This window comes from Sorex araneus, chromosome 2 (genome assembly GCF_027595985.1).
Source record: "Sorex araneus isolate mSorAra2 chromosome 2, mSorAra2.pri, whole genome shotgun sequence".
In the NCBI taxonomy this organism is placed as follows: Eukaryota; Metazoa; Chordata; class Mammalia; order Eulipotyphla; family Soricidae; genus Sorex; species Sorex araneus.
Genome location: NC_073303.1, coordinates 167,107,105 through 167,122,389, shown reverse-complemented (window position 1 = coordinate 167,122,389; position 15,285 = coordinate 167,107,105).

Here is a 15,285-nt window from a genome sequence, read left to right as displayed (position 1 = left end):
TTAACCCAAGTCATTAAATACATAAAATAAAAATGCCTGTTTAAAAACTATTTTAACCTTTAGCATCAATGAATACACAAAGAATAACATTCACAATTTATATATAATTTAAAAGATTTAATCACACATAAACCTAGGATTAGTGCAATAGATACATTTTAAGGCTGTCTACACTAAAAAAAAGTATAGTAAATGACCTTGTTTCAACTGATAACTCATTGCACTTACTGGGTGGAATTTTAGCCCTCCCTTGTCTCAACTTTTATAGAATAGTTGATGAAATAAGAATAACTCATCCCTTTTCATGAACTGTTGAACAGAAAAATCCTGTCAGTATTCACTCTGCTGAAGTACTATAATTAGAACTTGCTAGAAGCAAAATTACAGTGATAAATAATTATATTTTCTCTACTAACAGCACATGTGGGAATACAATAGAGATAAACACAATGAGAGAGAGAGAGAGGACTACAGAGCACTTTGGCTGTCTAGCTTCTCTGATAAAGGCTGAGCTAGAGACAGGCAATAAACTTAGTATGCAAGTAGCAATTCACTCCCATGAAGCCAGAGCTCCCGGTTACTCGGTGTCTATGAAAAAATGAATCCCTGACGTTCTTAGGAAATCAATGACAGTGTCATGTTAAATGCTCCTTCATGGATTATTACAGGTCAGTCCAAGAATCGTTTTATCCCCATTCTCCATTATTTCACAAGTTTTTAGTTTTGCTTTGTTGGCACAGCATGATTAAACCAACATCAGAGCTGCCAGAGGAGTACAGGTGGATTAGCTGTGCAAACATGGAAAACAACATGACCTACATATGATATGGGAGAAGTGTTATATAGGATGTGCTTTCCATGAAGAAGAAAATAGACAAAGGTTAAACTGACAGTTGTAGAAAATTTTCATTTCCCCCTGTTTCCCAGAGGAAATGCATTATGAAAATCGAAGCTTGCTTTTTTTTTTTTTACTACAAACACAGGAGCATCTGCTCTCTGAGGTAACTCTCCAATATGCCTTCACCGCCCCCCAACCCCATCTCTGAGCCTTAACATATCAAGGGGTCCAGAAAGCCTGACTGTCCTAAAAGTCAGTCAACTCAGACTTGTACGGGCTTTTAGAACATGATTTAGTCCTACGTTCAAGATGGATCAAGTGGGGCCTTAAGCAATATTACAATGGGTAGGGCGTTTGCCTTGTAGGCAACTTACCCGGGTTCGATTCCCAGCATCCCATATGGTCCCCCGAGCACCACCAGGAGTAATTCCTGAGTGCAGGAGCCAGGAGTAACCCCTGTGCATCTCTGGGTGTGACCCAAAAAGCAAAAAAAAAAAAAAAGATGGATCAAGTGGGCTGGAGCACAGCAGGACAGCAGGTAGGGTGCTTGTATATATATATATATATATATATATACACACATACATATATAGATATAGATGTATATATGTATATATACATCTATATGTATATATATGTGTATATATATACATCTATATGTAATATGTATATGTGTGTGTGTGTCTGTGTGTCTGTATCTATGTCTGTGTATTTATTTGTTTATATTTTTGTTTTGGGTCCACATCAAGAGGTACTTAGGGTTTATTTATGGGGTGCTAGGATGCTTGAGCAAATCAATGAGCAACAGGATGACAGTGATACAGTGACAGGATCAAATTTGGGAATCCTACATGCAAGTCAACCATCTTACCAACTCTACTATCTCTATAGCACCTTTTCTTTCTTTTTGAGGGGTGGGAGTCACACCCGGCAATGCACAGGGGTTACTCCTGACTCATGCACTCAGGAATTACTCCTGGCGGTGCTCGGGGGACCTTATGGGATGCTGGGAATCAAACCCGGGTCAGTTACGTGCAAGGCAAACGTCCTACCCACTGTGCTATTGCTCCAGCCCCTCTATGGCACCTTTTGCCTTAATTGTTGTTAATAGCAATTTACAAACAACTTTTAGAGAAATTTTCAGCATTACTAAACAAAAACATCAGTGCAAATATCTTGTTTACAGTATCTGATGATATTGAACAGTCATCACTACTAGTTTTAGTAATATTATATCTAGTTTTATATCTAAGAATATAGAAAGTTTAAAACATAGAACTGAACAGTTGAACAGGTTAGATTTATCTCATTTATTTCATTTAAAACAAAATTAAGAAGTGACTCTTAATATTTCTTATATTACTTCTAGATTAGAATTAATCATGAATGTTTACTTATTTTTTCCCCTAGAATAAGTAAAGTCTAGAGTTTACTTTGATTCAGTTATAAATCTTAATTAAAGGAAGAAAAAAATTAAAGCAAATTAATCCTGAATACTTGCCTTGAATCTCTATCTCCATTTGGTATATGAACATAGTCAATAAAGTATTTAAAAAGAATATTATTGCTTCATTTTAAAGCAGCTTATATTCAAGATAATTTAATAGAAGTGATTTGTCATTGCCATTAGCTCATATTGAGTAACTATTCTGGGTTCTTGGCACTCAATGATAGAATTTAAAATTCTGCAGAACTTAAAATTCTGTTTTCAGAAATAAAGCAGAATGGAATCTTTATGAAATCAGATGTAGGATTCACTAGTAACAAAGTCTTAAGAAAATACTTTTAATGAGATTAGCACCAGAGATGAAAGATATAGCTGCGCCAATGTATCACAAGGAATTTCCTAAATAATATTATAACCATAGTAATTTTTGAGAATGTGTGCAGCCAACTGTGTTTTGCCCTGTAACGATATAGAGGTTCAAAAAATTATATTATGAAGAAAATGCAAATGAATTTTACCAAGGACTCTCCTCCCTTAAATATTAATATTGGAAGAGTTCCAGTGAAATGCACTGCATATGTTTTTAATTAATTTTTCACTTATTGAATCATTACAAAGGCTATAACGAAGCATCAGGTTGCACTTTTCTTAGTCTTTTCAATGGACTTTCAAAAGGAAGCAAACATGAACTGAACACCTTGAGAAGCAGAAATTGAAACCAAAAGACATGGTTTGTGGACTGGAGAATATTGCAATTTGTCATGTCCTAGAAAGTGAAACACAACAATTGGGGAGCTTTTTACTACTAAATTATATTTTCTGGTTTTAGAAATGGAAACGAGAGACACACTCACCTTACATAATCATTTCTACAGGTTTTCAAGGGTTAGGAAATTCAATCCAAACATGAGTCGAATGTACTAGAATAAAATTTTAGAAAATGACAAAGTAAGAAGTATTAAATATGAACTTTCTCACCAAGACAACAATTGCACAGATGTAATGTGTTTGCTATTTATTTTGAAACGAAGGAGTCAGCTGAAGGCTTGTAGATTCCCCCCAAAGCTTTGGGTGTTAAATCACAATTCATCTTATTCAATTTTAGCTTTCAGTTAGAGGGTGCTTATACATCTTAAAATTCTGGCTATATGCATATATTTCTATAGAACTTTCATCTAGTTTATGGAAAGAAAGACAGAAGGGCAATAAATATCCTGCCGTATAAGTAAGGGAAGGGGCAACCCATGTTTTAATTTCTGGTGCCTGTTTATTATCATAGAAATGTGGATAGGAGGTAAGCAACTTGTTGTACCTTCTCATTGCTATACTTCTCCCTACTCTAGCTAAATTGACATTCTCTCTAGAGAAATTAAAGGTTGAGTGGTTTAATCTGTCCTTCTTTGATTTTTTTCTCTATTCTCTTTTTCTTGGTTTCCTTAAATTAACAACATATCATCAAAAGTAACTATGTTTACGACAGAAATTAGAAAGCCAAAACACATGTCCGCAGGAAAGACATATCTTAGGAGAGTCTTGAAATGGCCGTACATTCTGGGGAGTTCCTCTGCATAAATATAACTTGTGGAAGTTTATTTTTATTGTTGCTTCAGAACAAAACAAAAATGTACAAATAAAAAGAAGTAAACTCTGAATCAAGAAAATATATCATTTCAGGATCACATAGTACGTAGGTATGCATGTTATTTTGAAGAGTAATAAATCATATTTTGTATATACATAAAGAGCAAAATAAGCAAAATTAAAAATTGTACTACATCTACTAGACAAACCATTTTATAATTTATTTTCTTATAGATGCTCTGACCCATTTGATACGATGGGCTGGACACGTAACGGGATTCAGAAATGACTGCTGGACTAGAGCTCTTACAGACTGGATTCCATGGGACATCAAAAGACCACGTGGTCACCCACCAATGAGACGGTCAGACTTCTTCCTCAAACCCCTGAATGAATGGTTTGAGGCTCTTCCTGTTCCTGGAGGGAGCAGATATCATTGGGCTACACTAGCACGCAACTGGGATGAATAGAAATGTTGCTGGCGCCTGCTGGAGCAAATCGAAGATCAACGGGATGACAAGTGATACAAGTGATAGATGTTCTTCTAAGAACTAAAGATATACATGGAAAGAAGGCAAGAAAAATGTGCATGGAAACATTTTAAAAAACATTTAGTATTTAAAAGAAAATTATGTAACTGAAAATGCATTGAAAGGAAAGAGGAATTCACTGAAATAATGCATTGGTTGAATTGAACAGGTGAAAGAAGAAAGTCAGGTTCTATAATAGGACAATTGCCAATTGCTGTGTGAAGAAATTTTAAAAAATGATTGAAGAAAAATAAAGATACTAAAGTAGTTTTAGGACAGTATAAAATACAGTAACAGGCATACTATGGAAGCCCAAAATATAGAAGAGAAAGAAATACACCAAAATAGAAAAGAAGAAACAATAAGTAAAAATTTCTCAAAATTGATAGAAAAAATAGGGCTTGGTTATAAATATAGAAAATGCTCATTACACTTCAAGAAGGATAAATTTAATAGAGAAATTAAGACATGGTATAACTAAACTCTAGAAATCTAAAGACACAATACTGCACCTCAACAGCAGAGACTGTGTTCTGTGAACCTCTATGACTAGTCGAAGAAGAAGCAAGGGTTTTGTAATGATGTATTAAATAAATGGATGAATCACAGGGTTCACTGAACTAGCAGGAAGCTATCACTGCTAGCTGCTAATATTTCAGAGAAAAAAGACTCCTCCTTACTACAGGGCTTTTACTCTGTAGCTCTAAGACAGCATGGGAATTATATTATTACAGTAACGAATCAGATAAAAGGTATTCTTTCTAAAATGTAGAATGCATTTTAGAGAGAAGAGGAAGGAGGTTACAGTGACTGACAAAGTTCAAGCTAGAACCTTTGCATCAGACAATGAATGGAGCAGAAACAACTGCAATAATGTTAACTCATTTGCAGTTTGTTGTTTTCATAAAACATACCAATCAATCGACTGAAAACAGATGGTCAATTTTTAGAAATTATTAGTAAAATTATTAAATTAAAATGATAATAAAATCAATATTAAAATATGTGTGAGTCCCCAATTTAGAATTGTCCTTTCAGCACCCATAAAACAAAATCATGTCTTACATTTGCCTTCAGTTTGTTCAATACTCTACTAACACCTTGACAGAGAAAAAAATCTTGGTGTTAGTGAAGATTTCATAATTTTTATGATAAATTTACAATGTTGAGGTAATCCTAAAGGTATTTTTTAAAAATAGAAAATATCACAAAATATTGAGGGGATCACATTAATTACTGTCACTTATTAGACTCTTTCTGGCTAACTTAAAAAAATCATATTCTATGTATACACCCTTCCTCAATCAGAATTAATTGTCTTAACACTTCTAATTGCATGCTAACCCAATTTATTTTAGTATGACTTTTCATCACAATTGAAATGTCTGTAGGAGGTCAGGATTTTAAAATTAATTTTCTGTGGCTGTTATTACACAAAATGTCTGTTTTCCCTATGTATGACTGACAAAATTCTGGCCAACATTCTAAGTGATATTTTTAAAATCAGCTTTTGGACTCCAAGTTTCTTCCATGTGAACTGACATTTTTTATTCCCAATTTGTGTGAATAGAAATCACAATGTCACTTCTATGCTTGTTTTTTATTTATATAATATTAAAGATGAATCTGGGAAGGCATTCTGAACAAATGATTGCCTATTTACCCCAGATATGAATGAGCCATATAATAGCCATGATTTCCTTTCAGAGATCAATCCCTGTTACTTTAGTAACACTAATGGTATGAAAAGATCTGCTGTCCTCTAGCTAGATCATTTTATTATTTTGATAACTTCTAACATTAAACTGGAAGAACTTGTTAACTTTGATTTTGTGATCACTCTACAAATCCCTACCTGACTAATTTCTAAATGGGTATAGATTTTGAAGTAATATGATCAAAAAAACTACCTAAACTCTTTTTGCAAAACTTGTTGATCTAAAAGAATGCAAAAGTAAGCTCTGAATTACCTTTCTCCCCAGTATTTTAGTTGACTATAATGTGACAAACTGAAGTACAAAATAAATCAGGTTTCCTTTGCACTCAAATCTCAAATAAAAAACATACATAAAAAATAAATAAGTATTAAATATATAAACAAAAAATTATCCATTGGGTATTATAGAGGATATACCATCAGGCATAAATTAATGAAAGTTTATCTAAAATTGGACATATATTTATGGAGAGGGAAGACAAAGAACTAATATATGCCTATATAAAAATGCATGGGATATTTGGGGGAGTAAAAAATGATTCCAGCTTGTCTGGTTGATCAATGATGAGTACAATAACTCAGCTTGATATTAAAAACAAGTGTATACTAATGAGCCATGTTGCATAAAAATCTATGTGTTTTGTAATTTAGAACAGTGTCTATTGAGTATAATATACCTAAAAATAAACAGACAGCTATTATATGTAGATTCTTAAATAGAGCCACTAAGGTTCTGATTTAGAGTGTCTTGGATATGCATTACAAATGTTGAATGTTTTATTGGTACTTCAGAAGATTTTGACTCAAATGAATATCAAGCTTATATCTAGTGAAAAGGAGGTCCTTGCTCTGTGATTCCACCTAAAGTGTTCCTTATGCTTTGGAGTACCTTTATCAAGATTTTTATGAGCTTTCCTGTCTATATTTCCTGTCCTGTAAACCAATTTCTCAGTTGTAAAAAACTAAAGCACGCCGAAGGGCATGTGCACTCGAGGGCTCTCTGAGTGGCTCTGTCTCACGGCCCGCGTTTGGTGCTCTGGAACTGCTGTGTGTGGCTGTTGGTCAAGGGCAGGCGACGGAAAGAAGAAGGCCAAACTTGTTGCTCGATCAGTTTTTTTCATTCTCTCTTTCTGCTCCTCTCCAGGTTCTGGATCTCTCTCTGGATCTCGCCCCTGGATATGGCCCCCTCTTACAGCCTAGTTAAATCCCCCCTTCATGAGGGGGTTGGGGCGTACACATAGGTGTGGTCACAATCAATAGAAATAAGGTTCCTTTCCCTCAGGGGATGCTTCTCCTAGGACTGATTCTCTTTCAGCAGGAGGATCCACCCAAGGGCAGAGTCCCATGAGTGTGTTTCTCCTCTCCTTGTCCAGCAAACATATAAGCATTCATAATATTGATCATTTTGTAGGGACACAATAAGAGATGCATTAAGCTTATAGAATTGTTCTCCTGGGGCCATCTCAATCTCAGACTACAGTGTTCAGGCCAGATTAGTCTTTCCTATCCTTAGCAGGGTCCTAGTCTCGTTGTTACTTTTGGATCATGACAGCATTTGTCCATGATCAAGCTCTTAACTTACAGTTAAGCATTAGGCACTTTGGCCAGGCCCATCTCCATGCCAGGGTAGAACATAACTCACTGCTTGCCCTGGATCCATCTCGTCTCTCGTCGGGACCCTGCCTTTGGGGTGCTAGGAACTGAGGGCAACTGAGGCTTAACTGGAGAAAGCAGATGCTTTGGAATGAAAAATATTCAAAGCCAATTAAATTCCAAGTTACAAAAGCATAAGATTGTCTTCTTGTATCTATACAAAAAAGACATTGGTTTAAAGTAAACTATTCAAAAGACACAAGGAGAGGAGAAAGGCAGTGTTAACTTTCAATATAAGTTCAGTGTCCTAGGAAGATCTGATCTTACAAATTAAGTTTCAAAAGGGGGAAAAGCTGATTCACTGTTTTGGGGGAAGAGAGCATAGAGAAGTAGATACAGATAAACAAAAGAATGGGAGTGACTTGGGAGCACCTTAATGGGTGTGACTGAGATGAACCTAAGCTCCTTGTGGCAAGGGGGGGAAAGACAAAGCAATGTCCTACGCTCAGTCAGATGTGTAAGTTGGTTCCATTTATTTTTTTAAATTTTAAAATCAGTTTTAACATCCAACCATATACATGAGTTAAATATAGGGCCCAGGGAGTTTCAATGCTTGAACATTAAGCTTGTTCGTAGTTTCAGTATTTTATTCATTGCTACATATCTGTCACATGAGCTCCTACCACAGTGTAGGCACAAACTTAAATAGATTTCCACTCACAAAAAGCACTGAAAAACTCAGGAATTCAGTACAAAAAGCAATGAAAAGCTCACATTAACTACGTGCTTACCACCTACGATTAGAGGTATCTGTAGACCTATGTGTCAATGTGTGTCTTTCAGTTCATGCTTGCCTAATTCTGCTTTGACCTTCACAGGGATTCAATCCTTACACAGAACCACCCATGGTAGGATTGATAGCAGGTATCTATGTAGCTGCAACCATATATTTTTCATTCATCAACACCACTTGATGTCATGGGTGAAAGAGTTTGTCACAGGTAATAAGATATCGCTACAAAATTTTAATGGCTTACGTTTGAATCTCACTAATGACATTTATTTTCTCTGAATGATATGGTAACCTACTCCACTAGGTTAGTTTTAAGCTATGCTATATAATGGCTGGAAATTCCTAGCATTTCTTCATAACACAGTAGAACACAGATTTGTTTAGTGCTCAGTAGATTCTATGAATGGTACAAACTTGAGGAATACATTGAAATAATGACCCCCATTCTTAACAAACTACATTTTTTGTGAGGTAGAGATAGAAGATAAATAAGTAAAAATCATGGTGGTTAACTACATAGTAGTGGAAAAACGCAAATCACCAGAACAACATAAAAGAATGAGCAAGTTAGCAAACTTTAGCAAGTTTAACTAAACTTGCATGTTAATAAACCTGGAATATGGTTTTTAGTAAGTATAATTTAATTCAAATGGTAATTTGGGAGAGGGGTATGCTAAGTGGTAGACCATGCCCAGTAGTGTTTAATGCTTACTGAGAGGACCAATCAGAGTCAAATACATGCAAAGTAAGTGCCTTAACTCCTGTTCACCCTCTGTTCCCCACCAGCATATATATCATATATATACACACCTATGTGTGTATTTATATATTATGTATATATGTCTACATATAAGTATATTATATATATGCATATATAATATATTCATTCTGTTTTCACAAATGTTATTTGTTGACTTTTCACCTTTGCTCTTTATTTTGGCCAGATTGTACCAGTTACATAGGTTACGTGTCTATGCGAGGGTATGCTGCAAGGTGCAGCCAAGATGGCTGGGTTTCCCCTAAGGAGAGTCCTCTGAGAGCCAGGGACAGTGTATACATCCCCCCTCTGAACACGCTGAGCAGACTACCTCTCTGAACCTCCTTGCATAGCCAGAATGGTGAGGTCAGTGTTTGTCGTGCTTGCCTATAATCCCTTAGCACACAGACTTTGTGTCATGGCTTTGGCTGACATCTGGAATTTTATCCTGTGTTGGAATTCCATACTTTGGAAGTCTGCTGGGCCAGTGGGCCACCTGGAGGTGTCCACAGACCTCCTAAGCACCCAACCTCCCCAATGCAGCTGAATAAGCTGAGACTCCCATAGGTTCCAAAGCTGCTTCCATCACTTCCCAAGTCTGTGCCCCAGTGCTGCAGCCAGATGGTACAGGGAAAAGACTTGTCACAACAATAGCAACAGCAAGTTCAGCAGCTAAGTGCCAAGAACAATATGGCCGAAGAGCTAAAAGGCCCCTACAGTGTGCAATGGTCAGTCTCAGATCAGCATGAAGGAATGAGGGATCAGGGAAACACCCCATGTCATCGTGACTCCCAAATAATTATTTTTAAGTGTGCTTTAAATGTGCCACATATTATACCAGTCATTCAATATGGATATTGCTGTTAAAGGAAGTTTTATTGTTGAACAATTTCCAACTAACCAAGTTGAATAATTAACCTTTCTAAAGCTACAATCTTCTTTAGAATTATCTCCCACAACTATAGAAGGAGATGCCCTTTTGGGGGAAATATTACTTAAAAGTATTTTTTTAGGTCATGTTATTCTTGAGATATATACTATACAGAGCACATTTCTTCATTACATTTCCATTTTGTTGAAAATTTGCTTGACAAATTTTGAAAGCTTCAAAGAATCTTAATGATGATAACTGGTTGTTACCATCCACAAGCATAATATGTCTCTATGTTTTACTATAATAATCTGTAACTGGACTGCAGTGGTAGCACAGCAGGTAGGGTATTTGCCTTGTACACTGCCAACCCAGGTTCAATTCCTCTGTTGCTCTCTGAGAGCCCAGCGAGCTACCGAGGGTATCCCGCCCACACAGCAGAACCTGGCAAGCTACCCATGGCGTATTATATGCCAAAAACTGTAACAACAAGTCTCACAATGGACAAGTTACTGGTGTCCACTAGAGCAAATCGATGAACAACAGGACAGACGACAGCTACAGTGCTAATTTATACAAGTCTCCTCATTGAATGTTTTGCACTGAAATCCCTTCAGTAAAGCTCAGTGAACTGTTGGTCTGTGTATCACCTTTACCTAATCTTAAGAAGGAACAATTTATCAAATTCAAATTCAATTTTCTACAAAATATCATATTTGCTACCAATGAATTAACCTGCTCTGAAGATAGCAGAAATGATTATTTCTATTAACATCGTTTTATTCAATTTCTTTAAAATTACACCTTGAACTGACATCAAAATAAACAGGGGTTAATTGATAATAGCATGTATTTCGGAAGGAATTCATTAATTACTCTATGAAATTACCCTTGGAAATTACTTTTTATGTCAACACAAGTTTATGCATTATGAAATGGAAAATATAATTGCGTTTAATGTAAAAGCCCTCATTTAAAATATTTCATTGGTGAAGAATCATATTATAACACAGTAGACCTTTAATTCTGTGTCTATTCTGTGTGGTAAACAAAACTATAGTGATCTAAATACTTATTGTGCCACTTCTTCAAGCCAAAATTATTAGATCACTTAATAGTGGTTAACAAGCTTTTAAAACACCATTCACCATTTTTACCCTAAATATCCTGCTGCGTTTCTTTTTTCTAATTTTTTAGATTTTTATTTATTTATTTTTTATTGAATCACTGTGAGCTACACTTACAAAGCTTTCATGTTTGAGTTTCAGTCATTCAATGATCATGATCGAACACCCATCCCTCCACCAGTGTACACTTTCCACCACCAATATCCCCAGTATCCCTACCCCATCCTCCATCCCACCCATTCCCTTTTTGGCAGACAATTTCTTTCTTGCTCTATCTCTACTTTTGGTCATTATGGTTTGCAATACAAATACTGAGAGGCCATCATTTTGGCCCTTTATCTACTTTTAGCAAACATCTCCCATCCAGAGCGATTCCTCCAACCATCATTGACTTCTCTTTCCCAGCTGCCTTCTCCCCCAGCTCATGAGGCAAGCTTCCAGCCATGGAGCAATCTTCCTGGCTTGTGTCTACTGTCCTTAGGTGTTAATATCATGTTATGATATTCTGCCGAGTTTCTTTGCTTCTATACATGTATCTCATATATGGCAAATACTTAATTAGTTAGAGCTTCAAGAGCTTTGTGCTATAAGGCTGCAGCTAAAATAATCCCATTAGCTTGGATTTGGGGACCTCTTGAATCTTCAATTCTCAAACTTCAATCTTACATTATTTACCAAAAAGTATCTGGTTAAATTAAAGACTGACTTTTACCTTCAATTTCAAATTTGCCATTAATCAAAAATATTGTGATTTATCTAGAAGGCCTGAAAATTGCTCAATGGTTTAAAACCACTAGGAATAATGATGTTATAAAATTCACTCATAAATAGATAGACGTGAAGAGTGTTATGCTGAATGAAATAAGTCAGAAGGATAGGGACAGGCGTAAAATGATTGCACTCATTTGTGGGATATATTGCCACATAGTATGAGACTAATATCAAAGAATAGAAATAAGCGTGTGGAAGCTTGCCGCAAGTGTTGAGGGAGAGGGCAGTGAAAGTAGAGAAGGGACCACTATGACAAAGATAGTTGAAAATGATCACTCTGGATAAGAACTGCATGCTGAAAGTAGATAAAGGACCAAATAAGATGGTCTTTTACTACCTATAATGCAAATAAAAATGTGCAGAGAGAGAGAGAGGGGGGGAGAGACTGTCATTTAGGTAGGCTTGAAGGTGTAGAGACAGACAGGAGGGAAACTGGGAACATCTGTGGTGGAAAATAATGTACACTGGTGAAGGGACAGGTGTTGGATATTATATGACTAAAACCAAATTATGAGCAACTTTATAGTTGTGCATCTCAGGGTGGTTCAATAAGAGATCTTTTAAAAATTTAAAAAGTGGTTTAAAGCATTTGCCCTGCAACAAAGCTACAGGGTCCAAAATCTGGTACCTTCTTAAATCTTTAGGTAATCCTCACAGACCAGTTGCTTAAAAATCCAGACGAGGCCCAGTATATTGCTGAGTAACTTAGACATGACTCAGGATAATCATAAATTATGAATTTAATACCCTGTGCCACACAAGCACCAATGCTAGCAGATTATCTCACAGACTGGCGTCACTAGCAAGGATTTTATATATTTTTAAAATATTTATATAAATATCCCAACATATCAACTTCATGTAGAAGAATTTGATACAGATACAGAAAACAAAGCTTAAATTCTTTATTCTGTAAAGCTTAAATTCTAAAGATTTAAAAAATCTATTTTTTAAATCTTTAAAATCTTAAAGCATACAAGAATCATAGTGGACCAGTTACATTGGAGATCTGTTTGACCCCTGATGATACTGAAATGTTTCAGTATGGAGGAAGGCCTTAATGATCCCAAGGCACGCATTGTTCTGTACAGAGATGACGCAATGCTCGGAACCCCAAATTACAGTGTCTCTCTGACAGGACATTTTCCTCTAGATCATTTCTCTGTCTGTTAGATTGCTCCCACTAAATTCCAGATCATTGATATTCAAAGTAAGGCTTAGATAATCATGGAATAAAGTCATTTAATTGGAGTGTAGGAAAAATGATACAGAATTTAATGTTGTACTTTAGTTTTTAATTTTATTTTTGCCTTTCCATTCTGTTTTGTGATGTATAAATGATGTAATGAAATAATATGTTATAATCTGTTTTATAATAGATAGATGATAGAGGTACAGCAAAGTGTATATAACTCAAAAAGTTTCAAATGATAGAAACTTGGAGCTTGAGAGATAATATCGTGGATAATGTGTTTGTCTTACAGGCAACCAATCTGGGTTTGATCCTTGGCTCTCATTTGACCCCATGCATCACCAGAAGTGATCCCTGAACACCGCTGAATGTGGCCCGCAAACAAAAATAACAACAAAAAGATAAAATGATAGAAAAATCAATGCCGCAGATTTCATCTAGATTATGTTTTCACAACAAGCACCATACACATTTAAAGTCAGCATCATTAATTTCAATTTTTATGCTACATAATGCCTGGTATGAATCTAAATTATCTCTCCAACGCAAGTAAGTGTCTACCATGTAGTGAATCAATGAAAAAATCTAGCCTTTTATAGCTTCTGAAGCTTAAAAATATAGCCTCTCTGATCTGGACAGCAAGGAAGGAACTGAACAAAAACTGTATAAACTCTTTAATTTTTTTGCTTTTTGGATCACACCAGGCAATGCACAGGAGTTACTCCTGGCTCTGCACTCAGGAATTACCCCTGGCGGTGCTCAGGGGATCATATGGGATGTTGGGAATTGAACCCGGGTCGGCTGCTTGCAAGGCAAATGTCCTACCCACTGTGCTATCGCTCCAGCCCCGAAAACTGTACAAACTCTTAGAGTCACATTTTACTAGCAAAGTGAAATGAAAGGCAGTGACTAAATTTTAGAGCCCTGAGGCAATGCAATCCCCTAATGTGTAAAAAATATTAGTAAAATGATTGACTATACTATAGAACAAATCCATTCTGTAATACAATTTATGAAGTTATATATACATTATAAATGTCTTCATATAAATATTTTAGCTGTCTCTACTAATTAATATTACTACATTTGTATCATAGGAAAATTATTTGCTAATTTATAACATAATTAATAAATAAGATAAAAACTTGACTCTTAAAATTCTGCTAACCTATGTTAATTTTATTCAAAAATTTCATATAATATATCAAATGATTAAAATACTATAAAATTTTCTCTTTAGTCTGCTTTAAAAATAATGCAAAACAGAATATTTATAAACACTGATAATTTTTTAAAATTTATTTATTTTTAATTGGTGAATCACCATGAGGGTACAGTTACAGATTTATACACTTTTGTGCTTATACGACCTTCATACAAAGTTCGGGAACCCATCCCTTCACCTGTGCCCATTCTCCACCACCACTAAACTCAGCATCCCTCCCACCCGCCCCAATCCCATCTCCCCCCACCCCATCCTGCCACTGTGGCAGGGCATTCCCTTTTGTTCTCTCTCTCTGATTAGGTGTTGTGGTTTGCAATAAACGTGTTGAGTGGCCATTGTGTTCAGTCTCAAGTCTGTATTCGGCCTACATCATCCTTCCCCCACATGACATCCAACCACATTTTACTTGGTGGTCCCTTCCCTGAGTTACCCAGAATGAGACCAGCCTCCAAGCCATGGAGTCAACCTCCTGGTACTTATTTCTACAATTCTTGGGTGTTAGTCTCCCACTCTGTTATTCTATATACCCTAGATGAGTGCAATCTTTCTATGTCTGTCTCTCTCTTTCTGACTCATTTCACTCAGCATGAAACTTTTCATGCCCATCCACTTAAATACAAAATTCCTGACCTCCTTTTTTCTAACAGCTGCATAGTATTCCATTGTATAGATGTACCAAAGTTTCCTCAACCAGTCATCCGTTCTAGGGCATTCAGGTTTTTTCCAGATTCTGGCTATTGTAAACAGTGCTGCGATGAACATACATGTGCAGATGTCGTTTAGATTATACTTTTTTGCCTCTCTGGGATATATTCCCAGCAGTGGTATTGCTGGGTCAAATCG